We start from the raw sequence: 16,980 nt of genomic DNA, 5'->3' as shown, positions 1-16,980 counted from the left end.
GCATGGTTGTATGGCTAGGGAAAATAGGTAGTGAGTTATAACTACTTATCTAGGTTGACCCTAGCATTACTTTCACTAATATATATCGCATATCATGAACATCATAATAAAATTATAAACATTGAAAAATATTTTAAATTAGAAAACAAGGTCTTAGTATACCAGGTATATTTGATTACATGATGCAAATGATGATAAAAAGATACATCTACTCAACTTTAAACAATTATTGAATAAATACAACATGATGAAGTGGGGGGGGGGGGGGGGGGGGGGGCAACTGCCCCCTCTCCATCCTATAGCGCTGACGTTGTATTTGGCAATATATATATATATATATATATATATTTGTATTTTATTTAGGTACGCAAATGTAGTGGGCCCTTATTTAAGATGGTCCCTAAGCCACCGCACCTTTAAGGCCCTTTTTACAGGTTTGTTGTATGTGTAATTATATAGGTTTGAGAGGTTTGTCCAAAGGTGGAGTTTGACAAAGGGGATGCGATGGATCATCTATTTCGGTATCTGCTTCCGCATCTCAGCATGGAAAGCTCCATGAGAAGATTTAATAACAACAATTTCTCCTACAATCAGATGCTCCGTGAAAAGGGCTATGGATTTGGCATTCTCATCAAGACCGCCTGGACGGTGCCCAAGCGCACTGAAGCCACTTACTCGATTAAAGATCCTTTCAAGGTAATGTAATCTTGTCTCATGCTTGCACATATGTAATCTTGTTGGTTGTTTTCATTAGAGGGTCGCTCATACTTTGACTTGTACTTAGGTGATGGAATTTCTTTAGAAGCTAGTCACATGGAGAGGTGACACCACTGGAGATGAGGACAAAATTGTTGAGTCTTGAGGAAGAATAGTTGGCAGCCACAACACGTCACCGGGGGATTTGTGTATGTTGTTGTTGTGTTCGGGTTTATCTCTGTTTTACTCACTCCAATGTTCTTGTCTTAGGGTTCTACTGTTGATTGTTTTCTTGTGTCAAGATCTGCCGGTTCGTGTTATTTGACATTGGAACATATAGTGATGGGACCATGCTTCATTTATTCGCTGACACATTTTACACGGCCATACTCAATGCAAAAAACAGATACATATACTCAACTTTAGACAATTATTTAATAAATACAACATGGTGAAGTGCGGGTGGGGGGAGGGGGGCAACTGCCCCCTCTCCATCCCACAGTGTTGGCGCTATATTTTGCAAAACATATATTTTTGTAATTTATTTACGTATGAAAATGTAGTGGGCCCTTATTTAAGATGGGCCCTAGGCCGCCGCACCTTTAAGGCCCTTTTTATAGGTTTATTGTGTGTGTAATTCTACAGGTCTGAGAGGTTCGTCCAAAGGTGAAGTTTGACAAAGGGGATGTGATGGATCATCTATTTCGGTACCTGCTTCCGCATATCAATATGCAAAGCTCCATGAGAAGGGTTAATAATAACAACTTCTCCTACAATCAGATGCTCCATGAGAAGGGCTATGGATTTGGCATTCTCATCAAGACGGTCCGGGCGGTGCCCAAGCCCACTGAAGCCACTTACTCGATGAAAGACCCTTTTGAGGTAATGTATTTTGTATCATGCTTACACATATGTAATCTTGCTGGTTGTTTTCATTATAGGGTCGCTCATACTTTGACTTGTACTTAGGTGATGGAATTTCTTTAGAAGCTAGTCACATGGAGAACTGACACTGCTGGAGCTGAGGACAAAATTGTTGAGTCTTAAGGAAGAATAGTTGGGAGCCGCAACACGTTACGGGGGGATTTGTGTGGGTTGTTGTTGTGTTTGGGTTCATCTCTATTTTATTCACTCTAGTGTTCTTGTCTTGGGGTTCTACTGTTTGTTGGTTTCTTGTGCTAAGATCCATCGGTTGGTTCTATTTGACTATTTGACATATTAGAACAGATAGTGATGGAACCATGCTTCGTTTATTTGTTGACACATTTTACACGGCCATATGAACACGGGTAGTGGATTCTATTGTGCTATGAACACAAGGCCGACCCTAGCATTATGGACAGCCTAGTGCAAATGAGATATAAGGGACCTAACAAATATAACACGGTAACATAAATACATTCATCGATATATATCGCATATCATGAAAATTATTATAAAGGTATAAACATTGAAAAATAATTTTAATTAGCAAGTCTTAATACACCATGTATATTTTTTTACACGGTACAAAGGCAAATGCAATACACCATGTATATTTGATTACGTGATGCAAATGTTGATAACAAGATACATCTATTCAACCATAAGCAACTACTGAATAAACACAACATGGTGCTTTAGCCTTTTGTTCCCATTTAAATTCTTCTTGTTACATAAGTCTATGTAACTGCGCTCTCGGATCTTTCTACCTTGTCTTATTTCAGCAGCCAGTCAATAAACCTCACAATGTATACCTCTTTTAAAATATTTATACCAAAAATTCATATTTTGATTCCACCTTTTAATTTTTCCATGAGCTTTCTCAGTTTTCTCTGCCATTTATCTATATTGGATCCTTGCATAGTTGGTTCCAGCCAAGTCTCATATCAATTTTCTGGATAGCTTGTCTCACGAACCATTCAAACCTAAAAATTAGATTAGTTTTTGGGACATCCCCGGTATCTAGAAACAATGGGGTGTGATTTGAGTTCTCTCTAATCAAAACATTAACCATTGTCAAGGGATAATTCTCCTCGCAATCAGTGCAACATAAGATCCTATCTAGTTTTTTCAAAAGTAAGATCTTGCAAATTGTTCCCCCAAGTAATCTTTCTACTATTCATAGTAATTTCCCTTAGCCCTGCTTGTTGCAGGATAGTGTTGAAAATAAAACTTCGATGCCCAGAGTGCATACTCTATTTTTCTCCAAAGTTTTCCTAATTATATTAATATACCCCCTAACAAAATAGGATTAACACTATCCTATGAAAATCTGGATAGCTCAACAAGGAAGTTGGCTTTCCTTTCAGTCTGGGCCTCTTTGTAAACCAACACCAGATCCCCATCTTGATGTAGTAATCCTCATCTTCTTGAATATCACATCAGGACTGTATAGTTAACCCCTAAGACTAGCCACAGTGGGGAGTAACTTAGACTAGTAATATGCATATGTTACTGGTCTATTTACTACCTCTACAGTGGAGAGTAACATATATGTGGTGTCATGCAACACTTCATTTACTAGGTTATAGACTCATCTTGCCTTGATATGTGTGATGTTACTCATACTACTAGTAACTAACTATGTTACCACATGACTCTCTTTCTTCATTAATTACTTGGCACATCATCTATTTTGCCTAGATATGCGTGATGTTATCACCTATGTTATCTCCCACTGTGGGTAGTCTAAGAATAGTCCCCTCCCCCTGATAACCCACAAGTATAGGGGATCGCAACAGTTTTTGATAAGTAAGAGTGTTGAACCCAACGAGGAGCTAAAGGTAGAACAAATATTTCCTCAAGTTCTATCGACCACCGATACAACTCTACGCACGATTGATGTTCGCTTTACCTAGAACAAGTATGAAACTGGAAGTACTTTGTAGGTATTGTTGGATAGGTTTGCAAGATAATAAAGAGTACGTAAATAAAAGGTAGGGGCTGTTTAGATAAAGAAACAATAAAGTAAATATAGCGAGTGTGGAAAAGTGGTGGTAGGAGTTGTGAAATTGCCCCTAAGCAATTGACTACTTTACTAGACCGATAGCAAGTATTATGTGGGAGAGGCCACTGCTAGCATGTCATCCCTGACTTGGAATTCTATGCACTTACGATTGGAACTATTAGCAAGCATCCGCAACTACTAACGTTCATTAAGGTAAACCCAACCATAACATTAAGATATATTGGTCCCCCTTCAATCCCGTATGCATCAATTTCTATGCTAGGTTGAAGCTTCTGTCATTCTTGCCCTCCAATACATAGTCTTATCAACATACAACTAACCCTAGGGTGTGATCCACGCGCGCAATCATATGATGGGTACCAAAGGACAACAACATAACCACAAGCAAATTAAATCAATCATAGCAATTCATCAACCACCGATAGGACAACGAAAATCTACTCAGACATCATAGGATGGCAACACATCATTGGATAATAATATGAAGTATAAAGCACCATGTTCAAGTAGAGGGTACAGCGGGTTGCGGGAGAGTGGACCGCTGTAGATAGAGGGGGAAAGGTGATGGAGACGTTGGTGAAGATGGCGGAGGTGTTGGTGTAGATCGCGGTGATGATGATGATGGCCCCCGGTGGCACTCCGGTGCCACCGGAAGCGAGGGGGAGAGAGCCCCCCTCCTTCTTCTTCCTTGACCTTCTCCCTAGATGGGAGAAGGGTTTCCCCTCTAGTCCATGGTCTCCATGGCGTGGGAGGGGCGAGAGCCCCTCCGAGATTGGATCTGTCTCTCTTTGTTTCTGCGTTCTCATATTCTACCCTTTCACCGTTTCTTATATTCCTGGAGATCCGTAACTCCGATTGGGCTAAAATTTTGACACGATCTCTATCCGGATATTAGCTTTCTTGTGGCGAAAGAAGGGCATCAACCGCCTTACGGGGTGGCCACGAGGGTCAGGGGCGCGCCCCCTGCCTCGTGGGCCCCTCGAGCATCGTCTGGCGTGGATTTTTCTTCCCAAAAATCATATATATTCCAAAAAAATCTCCGTCAGTTTTTATTCCGTTTGGACTCCGTTTGATATGGATATTTTGCGAAACAAAAAACATGCAACAAACAGGAACTGGCACTGGATCAATATGTTAGTCCAAAAATAGTATAAAAAGTTGCCAAAAGTATATGAAAGTTGTAGAATATTGGCATGGAACAATCGAAAATTATAGATACGACGGAGACGTATCACCCCCCCCCCCCCCCCCCCCCCCCCCCCCCCGCGGCGTGGATTTACCCCTAGATGGGGTATGTTGGCAAAGAAAATATTTGTAGGTCGGTTCTGGTAAGTTCTACCTCATATTTTCCCGTGATCCTAGGAGATCTACTTTTGTATCCACCACTAACTCCCTCAGACATCTCTTCTCCACATCCCCACCAAAACGTCTTATATTCCAAAAAATTCCTCTCATTTGTAACTTTTGGAGCTTCACAAAAGAGAAAAGATAATAGAGGACCGAACAAAATGTCTCTTGGACCATGTAGTACTGGCATGAATAGTACATTTGTTAAGATACTTCAAAGAAAAATTTCACATATAACCGTTCATGTGCACCACATGCTTGTAAATTTACATAAAAAAATGTTTACAGCCCAAATAAAAGATAAATTGCGACACTAAAATAGCAAAATATAGCACTAATATGTTGTTCTGACGCAGGCAAATAACATATTTTCGCATTAAATGTTACAAGCAGAAGAGGAACTAGGATATTGTTTTTAGATTTTCCTAGCAATTGAAAAGGTACTCTTTGTTCCTGAAAGCACACACTTGGTCTGGGTGTGTCTTTACATATTCGAGTCAGATCGCGGTAACATCAATAAAAAATGTATTCTTCTCGCATACTCCGTTTTTATTTAATTTGCATATTAGCTTTGTCTTAAATTAAACTTTATGAACTTTGATCAAGTCTAGAAAAATTATGAACACCTTCAATGTCAAATAAATACCTTTAGATTTGTTAGTGAATATATTTTCACATAATATATATATATAGTTTTATAATAAATGTTCATATTATTTTCTCTAAACTTGACTAACCTTATAAAGTTTGATTTATGACAAACCTAATATGCGAAGTAAATAAAAACAAAGGGGGTATGCAAAATGTTTTTTATACGAACATATGTGTGGCTTGGTACTATTGTTTCTTTTTCTAGTGACTTCTTTCTCATGCCGCTACGTGTTTCTGCTCTTACTCTTAGTTTATACCCATAGTCTTTATATAGGGTTAACTCATTTTGAGTCTATCTTTGATCATCAATCTGACTAACAAAACTTAAGTCATATGGCAAGAGATATATCACTGAAAATTACAAATGTTAGTACTAACAACCGCCTACGTGTACCCATGTTCTGTATAGTGTACCCAATATTGATCATCACATGTATTTTTTGGTTGACTCGGTAACGGTGTGAATGACGAAAAAGATCACATTGAAACGTGACAAAGTTACTCCTAGCATGCTACTCCTTTCGTCCGGATTTATTAAGGCCTCCCACGTTTTGAGCCAAACTTTGATTATACATTTACGTAATAAAAATTAAGTTATATACGGAAAAAATAGTATCGTTGGGAATGGCATTCGAATACGAATTCCACAATATATAAATCAAATCGACGGAGGTAGCCGTAGAAAGCAAATCCATTTGCTCAAAGATTAGATGATATGTGAGACTGAGAGAAGGTGAGGATGGGCTTGAGTATGCAAATCCCCAGAAAGATTCGAATGTGCTGCCATTACAAAAACCGGTTGAAACTCAAGGAACTCATCACGGACCGGAGGGGGCGGGGTCTCACACGCGAATTCTTTGCCCGCGCACAGCCCCGCGGCGTGTGGGGTGGCCAGGTGGCGGAGTCCGTCCGTCAGTGTACCCTTTTTGGCTTTTCAATCAGTGGAAAAAGCGCGAGCAGTCCGCTGCTGCCAAACCGACGTGGCGGGGCCATCCGCGCGCGCCCCGGCGCCCTTTCCGCCGCCCGCTCCCCTTGGCAACCGCGCTCGCGCCCGCGGGGTTGGTGGTGGTCGGGGCCGTGGGGAGTCCACTCCGCTCTCACCGACGTCACCGGATCTCCCAAAGTCCAGCTCCTCCCGTGCTCTCACGGTGCGCGCGCGCGGCCGGGCGACACTCAGGCCAATTCCAGCGCCTGATCCTATCTTTCTTCGTGTGCGTTCCTTTAAAATAAAAAGGATGAATCAGACAGCTCAGTGCGCGGGCGTAAACGAATTTTTATTCGTTTTCTGTCTGTTTTCGACCCATTCCGGCTTAAGTTTGTGTTGCTTTTGAGGGTGAAAAGGACAGCACGCTGACAGGCTGCCCGTGTGCGCGTGTCCTCACCTGGCCCGTCCGTCGGTGGCACAGGGACATTTTCTTCTATCCGCTCCCTCTCGTCCTCCGGTCGCACCCCGTCCACTTTTCCCCATTCTTGTCCACTCTTTCCCTTACCGCCGCGGTCGCTGCCATTGCAGCTGTGTAGCTCGGACGCGCGCTTGCCCAACCCTTTCCCTCGGTGCCCCCGACTTACCCAACCACGGCCACCTGATTTGAGCACCCGGCGGCCGGATTTGGAGCGGATCCGGTCGGTCTTGAGCTCGTCCGGCTATGGGAGGCCATGCCGCGCCATGGACTGGCCAGGCACCGGGCCGGAAGGCCCCGGCAAGGCTGCATACAAGTAGTGGCTCCTCCTCTAGCCGCTCGGATCTACACCGCCGGTGGTCCGCCGGCAGATACACGAATGGCGGTCGGTCGGGCTCGGTGCTAGCCCAAAAGCTCGTCGGCGCACCGTTGCCACTCATTAAGTGCGACCACTGCCCAAAGAAGGTCGTGCGCCGCGTGTCTACAACGCCGGAACATCCCAAATGGGTGTTTATCAAGTGCTTAAACGATGGAGTATGTGCTATTTTTAGCTTCGGTTGTGGTATTGGATTTGACTATAATTGTGCTAACTTAAAATTTTATTGTGTAGTATGGATGCAAGTTTTGGTATTGGGAAGAAGAGTACATCGATATATTGATAGAACGCAATTTAGTAGATGTTCATGCACTTTTAGCTAGCGTAGAGGGTAGAGATGAGACTAGTGCACTTGTTGCTAGAATTTAGGCTAGATATGAAACTAAATGTGAGGATGCAACGTCTACTTCTTTACATTCGAAGAAGAAAGAAGCATGCAAGATCGAGCCTCCTCCGCAGATAAACAATGAATGCATCGAGAAGACATTAATCCAACTTACCCGAGCAGTTATGGAAGTTGGATATCTTCTAAAATGTATTCTTGTGATTTTTATTATTTTTGGTCTTACTTTTATAGTCAAAATTTGGTGATATAGTTCTCATGTACCAAAAATGAATGATGAAAAAATTATGGGCTTGCAAAGAAAAATGTATGCGGACAAGATGTGACCGGGATGCGTCCGCGCGTTGGGCGCACGGTCACCGCATCCCAAAAATTGTTCGGGCATGACCCCATTGCACTACCCAAATAGACAGAAAACGGACAAAACAGACGTCTATTTGAAATGGTGCGGTGGAGTTGGCCTCACATTATTACCAACCCCGTCCTTGGCAGTTGGCACCTCACTCACCGCTGCCCAGTGAAGTCCGCGCCATCCCCACCTCCTGGGCCTCGATCATGCCTTTTGAGTGATTACTCGCTGGCTGTGGGGATCCCCTGCGCCGGCCAGCCATGGCCGGCGCCACCACTGACCTGACCACGTACCTAGCAGTGGTCTAGACGCGCCGAGGGGCACTCCGCTGGTGCACTGGTGCTAGCAGCACCAGCACGGTGGTAGTACACGGAGGTAGTTGCGGTTGCATTGCGATGGCCATGGCGATGGCGACCAGCTATCTCTACCTGGCCCGGGGGGCAGGCCGTGGGGATGTCCCGTTGCTGTGCCTATCGCCGCATGCCCCTCTGCTTTGTCGTTTGCCTTGTCGTTGTTGGCAGCCCTGCCCGCCGGTACAAGTACCGAGCACGAGCAGTAGGAGTATAGTAGTACCCCATCGTCCCATACTATTCCTTGCGTGGTAGTGCTCATTGACTCGTTGTGGTGGTATTGGTGCGAGTTAAAAACTGACATGCTACATGGTCACGCTTTGGCACGCGCGTGTGGCTCCGGAGGCTCCCCCAACCCTAGAACAGCCAAGCCTCAGATCGCCTCCTCCGGTCACTGCCGCCGCCGGCGCCGGCGGTGGCGGCCGCGCCCGGCTGCCGAAGGCGGCGGGTGCTGGCAGCCTCCCTCGACGGATCCCCTTCGCGCGGAGCGGGACGTCTCCGGGGCGGCCATGGTGATGGGGTGGCCGGCGGTTTGATTCGTGGCGATGGTCGTCGGCGCACGGCGGAGAGCGCGACGGAGAGGCGGATCCAGGCGAGCTGCTGCAGAGTGGTGGAGGTTGGTGGTGCGCGGGCGCTGATGGTGGCGGTGGCGCGAGCTCAGCCATGGAGGCGGCGGCACCGAGAAGGCCCAGCCAGGAAGGAGATCCTGCGGGCAGCGGGCGGCCGGCGGCCTCCTCGTGAGGGGCTTGCGGTGGTGCTCTCGGAGGCGCGGGCGCTGGATTGTGGATGGAGGTGCGGGCCGGATCTGAATCGTCTCAGATTCGATCTGGGTCTTTGGTGCTGTCTCCATCGCCTGGCAGTCCCTGGTGCGGGTGAAGGCCGACGTGGTGGAGTAGGCCCTTGCACGGCGTGGTAGGATGCGGCGGCTCCTTGTCTGGATTGTTGGTGGCGTGTTCTCTCGGCAGTGCTGGTGTTGGAGGATCACGGCTGTGCAGCTTTGTCGGCAATTTGCTGCGGTGACGGCGGTGTGAGGATTCATGGACAGTGCCTCCCCAAATCTTGAGGTGTGGAGATGAGTGACATTACGGATGAAAATCCTGTCCGGTTCTGGCCGGGCCGGCAGCGATGGCACCTGCGGGTGTCGTTCCCCTCCCTGGAGGCGTCGCCGAGTGTGTCGCCATTTTCCTTGTCTTCTTGGTGTTGGCCATTGTCTCCGCGCGAAAGCCTTGATTCGGTGTGGGATCGGCACGATGGCGGCTTCTTTGATGTCGTCTCTCTGCTGGGAGCATTGTGCCAGGAGACATGGTTTGGAGGTCCTATGTTGTGCTCCACCGGTGTTCGCCGCTGCCCTAGTTCGTTCTCTCCGGCGCAATGTACGGTCGTCGGTGGTGAATCCAAGATGGTGCTTTTCTCAGGTCGGATCGAGTCCTGCCATCCTCTTGCCACCTCCTTTAGGCATCAAGGGGGATGGTGCATTGACGAGGGAAGCTTGGCGAGAGCTGCTGTTCTTCGGAGGTGACTGACGTCGGTCGAGACGCGGCGAGGTTTTCGAATTAGGGTAGGGCCTTTTGCGTCGTAGTTGTGTTGTCGTTGCTGGCTGTCCTTGGACTAGCCAGTTGTGGAGTGGGTGCTACGCTCGTTGTTCGCAGCGAGTGGTAGTCGTTTTGTACTTGCAATTCTCTTCTTCTATAAAGCTATGGTACGCAATTTGCGTACTCTCGAAAAAACATGGTCACGCTTTGTTCTCTAGCTAGCAGCATGCAAACTGTTGCCTCTCTCGTCTGCAGTTATAGTTTACCCCTGCTGTCCTACACAGTGATTTTCCGGTGCTTGCTCAGGATCGGAGGCTAGGGTCATCACTCATCAGATGGAGATGCCAGCGTGTACTGTATACGTGTACTACTTAGGGCATTTCCAAGAAGTTGTATGTTTTTTTTCGAGGAACCGGCAGGAGCACTGCCTTTTCATTTCAGACGAAAAAGAGGATTTATGTACAAAGATGCTAGGTTTTTCCGGGGAAACCTGACGAAACCCTTATAAGAACCGTTGTGGTATGCTAAGTGAATCAAATCAAATCACCCAATGTCGGTCGCCACTTGTGCTCTGCCAAAGGCGCAAGCCTGCATTCTTATGTCGTCGAGCGCGATGGCCGCCACCTCCAGGTGAGTGAGGCGGGTGCCGATGAATATTCGGCGGTTGCACTCCTTCCAGATATTCCAGATGGTGTAGAGGAAGTGACCGCTATGCCGACGTCTTTCGTCCTTGGACAGGGGACAGATGAGCCGATCCCACCAGTCGGAGACTCCCATGGGAGGCGGAATTGTCATCATGTTCGACGGCGCCTCCCCAGTCCATGCCTGAACATGCGACCAAACCGCAATCGCAAATGGGCAGTCCTTGCAGAGGTGAGTTGCCGTCTCCGGTGCTCCCAGACATAGCGGGCATGTAGGATCGTGCGGCCATCCGCGAGTAGCGAGCATGTCGGCTGTGAGGATCTTTCCATGGAGCACCAGCCAGGAAAAGAGCTTGCATTTGGGTTCCGCGTGTGCCTCCCAAATCTTCATCGGCGAGAACCTGGGGAAGGAGCCAGTGAATTGGGCTGTATATGCCGAAGCCACGGAGTAGATTCCATTTGTAGTCCAACGCCAGGAGATGGAGTCCTCCCTGTCCGTAGACAGTGTAACCTGGGAGGTCAGAGATGCTATCGAGATGAATTCCTGCAGGTGTATGGGGGACTGAAGGCGGGCGACTGCTCTGATCCAGTTATCCTCGTGCAGCTCCTTGGACACAGTTCTCTGCTTTCTTGTGGCGATTTTGTATAATCCGGGAGCCAGCATCCTAAGGGGACCCTTTCCCGTCCAGTCATCATGCCAGAACAGAGCTTTGTGGCCGTTACCCAGCACGATGGAGGTCGAAGCTCTGAATAGCGCCATATCCGAGTCGTCGCAGGGTAGGGCAGAGCCCACCCACTAACGGTCAGGGTCGGTCCACATTAGCCATGGCCAGCGTAAGCGGAGAGCCCGACCAAATCTCTCTAGGTCTGTGATTCCCAGCCCACCTAGGGCCTTTGGCCTGCACACTGTCTTCCAGTTTACCAGGGAGTGTCCTCCGGTCGCATTCTCGGAATTGTCGCCTTGCCATATGAAGTTGCGAGAGATCTTGCTAAGCTTATGATTGGCCCACGCCGGAAGAGGGAGCGCAGTGAGGTGATGAGTGGCCATGGCGCATAGCACAGACTTTGCCAAGGAGACCCTTCCCGGCCTCGCAAGGTTCTTTCCCTTCCATCCCGGAAGCTTGCCCATTGCTTTGTCTATGAGAGGTTGCAGATGAACCCGCTTGAGCCTTGAGGTATGCAGGGGAAGGCCCAAGTACTTAGTTGGGAATGCAACGATCTTCACAGGGAATCCCGATAAAATGTGGGCGATGTCAATCTGGTGGCAGCGAATAGGGAACACCTCCGTCTTGGTGAGGTTGGTAATGAGACCCGATGCCTCCCCAAAACAGGCGAGAATCCCTGCAATGGCATCCAATTCTTCCTTCAAAGGGTTGGCAAAGATGCCTGCGTCATCAGCGTAAAGTGAAATTCTGCAGGAAGCCGAACGAGCCTTGATCGGCTGCAGAATCCCGGCGTTGGAGGCAGCCCGGAGCATAAGCTGAAGCGGGTCAATTGCAAGGATGAAAAGCATGGGGGACATAGGGTCACCCTGACGCAGGCCGCAAGCGTGATCAAACGGGGGGCCCGGGTTTCCATTTAGCAGAATCCGCGAAGAAGATGATGCCAAGGACATGTAAATCCAGTCTCGCCAACATTGACTGAAACCAAGTTGCTCGAGTACCTCCAGTAGGTAAGCCCAGCCAACAGAGTCGAAGGCCTTTGAGATGTCCAGCTTGAGGAAGAGGCCAGGCGTTGACGTGCGATGCAACTCCTTTACCAAGTTCTGCACATGTAGGAAGTTATCATGGATGCACCGTTTCTTCACGAAGGCGCTCTGGCTCTTGGAGACTAGCGTGGGGAGCAGAGGGGCGAGCCGGTTTGCTAACAACTTCGAGAAAATCTTCGAGATGCTGTGAATGGGGCTGATTGGGCGGTAGTCCCCAATCCTAGTGGCGTCTGCCTTCTTTGGCAGCAGAATTATGTTCGCCGAGTTGATCATCCCGACGCAATAACCCCGTAGATCTGCCAGTTGTAGGATTGCGGCCACGACGTCGGTCTTGATAATCTCCCAACAGGACTTGAAGAAGGCGCCAATGAACCCGTCCGGTCCTGGCGCCTTGACCGAAGGCATAGAGAAAACTGCCTCCTTAATCTCTTCTTCATCAAACGGGGCGTCCAGCTGGGATAGGTTGTGGCGCTGCATACCGATGTTCTCCCAGGCCAGGCGTTTGGATCACCGAGTCGGCCTTCCGAGGTGCTCTTGGAAGTGGTCGAGGAGGGCCCACTCCTTGTCTTCAGTTGTAATTGCCAGCCCGACGTCGGTCCTGATGGTCTGAATGAAATTCTTGCGCCTTCTTCCATTGGCTCGGGCATGGAAAAGCTTGGTGGTGGCATCCCCCAAACGGATCGAGTTAAGACGCGAGCGCTATCTCATCTTGACCTTCTGGATGGCGAGAAGGCCAAGGTAGGAAGCCTTGAGTTGTCTCCTTAGAACCCTCTCAGGTTCTGACAATGGCCGCCCTTCCTCAGCGACGTCCAGACGCCAAATGATCTCCTTTGCCACCGCAATCTGGGTGTTTAGAACACCAACCCTCTCTTTTTGCCATTTGCGCAAAGCCTTCGCGGTTCGGCACAACTTGGTATGAATCGTACGGAGGGCATCCCGGGACAGGATGGGCTTGTTCCACACGGCCGCAACCGCATCATGGAAGCCGGGGAGTCGCAGCCAGAACTCCTCAAACTTGAAGGATGGCTTCCTCGCATTGTCGATGCACCCCTGAAGAAATAGCGGGGCATGGTCGGAGCAGGTCGTTGAGATGGCCTGGAGATGCGCATTTGGGAAGAGCAAATCCCAGTCATCGGAGTGGAAAACGTGGTCAATCTTGGTCATGACCGGATTTGCTTGCTCGTTGGACCAGGTGAAGCGCCTCCCACACATACGTAGCTATTTTAGCTGCATGAAGTCAAGGGCCCCGCAGAATTTCCAATGAGATGGCGATTGATGTTGGCGTTGCTCTTGTCCGCCGCTTTAGTGATCAGATTGAAATCCCCCAAAATAAGCCACTGCCTTCCAGTCGTGGCAGAGAGAGCCCTCAACTCCTCAATGAAAGCCACCTTCTCAGGCTCGCCCTGAGGACCATAGACGCAAGTGATGGTCCAGGCAATGCGATCATTTAGCATGGAGAAAGAGGCGGAGATGGTGCCCGGAGTAGCCTGGCAGTCTGACAGCGCGAAGAAGCGGTCCAACGTAGCCAAGATCATTCCTCCTCTAGTGCCGGATGCAGGCAAGACAAAGTAATTGGCGGTGAAGCAAGGGCCAAGCATCTCCCTGATGATGGAGTCGTCAACTAGTTGAAGCTTCGTGTCTTGGAGACAGACGATGGAGGCGTGGGAGTCGTGAACGATAACGCGAATGGTGTCACGTCGAGCGCGCGCATTAAGTCCACGGACGTTCCAACAGATGATTTTTACATCAGATTGCGCCATATGGGAAACTTAAAAGTAGCACGGTGGATGTAGACTTCAAGAGGCGCCGAGGAAAAAGAATGAAACGGAGTGGAGTGCAACTAGCAGACTTGAGCTTGGTGACACAATGTAGGGAAGATAGGCAACCTCCGGTCGCGATGTTACATGGTTCTGGACGACTAAAACGAAGAGCAGGAAAGGAACGGTGATACATCATGCTCGCAGGAGAGGAGCCCAACAAGTAACGGCAGCTAGGGAGCCTACACATCAGCGACCTGGGCAATAGCGTTTGCAACCTCCTGGGCGGCCTTCTTCTTGTTCTTTTGTGCCTTCTTCTGGGTGATATCCTTGGCGTGCGCTACCAGTCCAGCAATAGCCTGGATGACGGGGGCCGCGAGCGGGGTGTTGAACAAGTCGAGGTAGGCCTGCTTGGCCTTGTCGTCGTATCCAACAGACGGGTCCAGTACAACACAGACCTTGGCAATGAGCTCCTGGACCGCCTCTGTAGCAACCCCGTGTGGGGCTTTTGCCTTCTTCTTGTCGAGCCGGGCGCTACGCCGAGCGGGCGCAACCGGCACGCCCCCCTTGCCCCTACGGGTGGCCGGAGTCGACAGCAACGGGGCAGGCGGCTCCCCGGCGACGCCAGCGAGGAAAGACTCCAGGGGGTTCCCAATCGGAGGCACGTTTGTAGCATCTGCCGGGGCAACAATGACAGCGGGTTCAGGGCAGGCATCTGCCGACGGCGTGAGAGCTCCGACCGGGTCGGTGGCGTTCGCCCCAGGCTCGATGACGGCGGGGGGGGGGGGGGTCACGGCGACGAGGGTCTCTGCCGGGCCACTCCCAGCAGCAAAGACCGAGTGGACATCGACCGGCTCAGGCCTGACCACGAGGGCGGCGGAGAGAGGTGCAGCGACGAGGAGCCCGACAGGGTCACCCCCCGCATCGCACATCGCGCGGCCAGCATCGATAGGCAGGGCCGGAGGCGAAGCATCATCGGTCGGTGGCGGATCAGGGGCGGACCAGGCTTCAACCCCCAGCGTGTCAAGGCTCCGCACGTCTGGGGATAGGGCGAGTCCCACGAAGTATGCCGACAGCGTAGGCAGGGCGGCCACCGCCGAACCCGCCTCCGCCACGCCAACAGCCGCGCCAACCAGCAAGGATGGGCTGGCTGGGCCGCCAGCGGTCGAACCAAGCTTGACAAAGGCACCCTCCACCCTTTCAGCAAGGCCGGCCAGCCGCCGACGCATGGCAGAGAATTCCCCGCGCATCGGAGCGAGCGCGGTGTCGATAGCCGCCGATAGCTCGGACCGAAGTAGGCGGGCGTGGTCCACCAGCAGAAGGCGCAGCTTGCTGCATGCCACCGGGTCGACCTCCATCGCCATGACAGGAGACGCAGCGCCCACGGGGGAGCCCGCATGGCGACGTCCATGACGCGCCGAATCCACGTCGCGACGTCGAGGAGAGCGGGTGCGCTCCATGCGCCCGTCCAAGGCCGAGTCGTTGGAGCGGGGCACCCGGCCGCGTCCGTCCCGGCCGCCACCGCCACGCCAGTCGTCGTCGAAGTCGTCGCCGTCGTCCCGGCGCCGCGGCATCCGTCAGGGGTGGTCGTCCGTGCCCCGGTCACGGCGACGCAGTGCAGCAGCCCGTGAGCTGCCTTCCACGTCAGGGAGGGCGAGGGTGGCTCCAAGAGGCGGCGGGACACCGTCGACGCACTCCATGTGCCACTCCAGCGGCAGCCTGGGAGGGCTGAACGCCTCGGCACGACCGTCGGAGGTGTAGCAGTCCAGGGGAGCATTGGAGTGGTCCTCCACCATGTCCAAGTGGACCAGCACCCGGAAGGTTGCGCCATGCTTGCAACCAGACGGCCTCGCCACATTGGCGAACACCTTCAGGCCGCCGGAAGGACGGGTGGTGAATGTTAGCCAGATGACCTTGGGGATGAGGTTTGGGTCTGCAGTCCAGGCCCAGAGGTCGAGCGTCTCGGAGCTTGTCCGGAGCGCGGATTGGTCGTCGAGGCGATCCAGGGAGCAGCGCCGGCCGATGATGCGCTCGGCGACGTACGGCGTCCACGCGTAGTCAGGGACGTTCTCCAAGCACAAGTGCACTCGGTAGTTGAGGGCAGCCCCGAACGCGCGCTCCAGGGGACGCCAGGGCCTGATGTGGACGATGGCGCCGACAGCACGCACGCGACCCGCGGCAAGCGCCGCGTCGCACTGGGCCTTGTGCTCGAACTTGACGAGGAATTCCACCAGGTGGTACGGGGTGACGGCCACATCCCCGTGGCTGAGCCGGAATTGCTTCCGGATGGCACGGTCGACGTCCAACATGACGAGCCACCACGGTGCGTTGATGGCCCACGCAATGGCCGCCGTTTGCTCCCACTCAAGCATGTCGCGGTCCATGTCGAATGAGGACGGGATGAAGCACGAGTCCTCCTCGGGGCAGGCATCCGGCGCCCCGATGCCGGCGGAAGCGTGAGCCATCCTAGCGCGGGAAGGGGGAGCGAACGGGGAGGCGACAACATCAGCCCCGGAACGGGCGCCCGAATCTGCGGGCAAGCGGCGCGGCAGAGGGGCCGCAGGCGGGGAGGCCGGACGCAGCTTTGACGCACGCCGCAGGGGGCACCAGCGCTTGATGTGGCCCGAGAGGTTGCAGGAGAGGCAGCGCACAGGGTCGCGACAGGCAGAGGAGCGATGATGTTTGGGGGCGAGACAGCGAGAGCAGCGCCCCTCTGTGCGCTTTTTGAAGCGGATGAAGCTGGCTCGGCGTTGCTCGCCGAGGCCGCCCGGCGCGGGATTGGACGGGACGACAGACGCCCGGCTTGAAGGCACGTCCCGTCGGGGGCGGCGCTGCCACTGCACGAAAGTCCAGCCCTCCTCCTCCCTAGGAGCGGACAGG

The 16,980-nt window shown here is 51.3% G+C and overlaps 1 pseudogene; it reads right to left on the bottom strand.

The window, feature by feature from the left end:
- Positions 1-16,000: 16,000 nt before the first annotated feature.
- Positions 16,001-16,565, bottom strand: LOC125546998 (annotated as a pseudogene).
- Positions 16,566-16,980: the final 415 nt, after the last annotated feature.

This window comes from Triticum urartu, chromosome 3, assembly GCF_003073215.2.
Source record: "Triticum urartu cultivar G1812 chromosome 3, Tu2.1, whole genome shotgun sequence".
In the NCBI taxonomy this organism is placed as follows: domain Eukaryota; kingdom Viridiplantae; phylum Streptophyta; class Magnoliopsida; order Poales; family Poaceae; genus Triticum; species Triticum urartu.
This window is presented reverse-complemented; position numbering and strand designations above follow the sequence as displayed.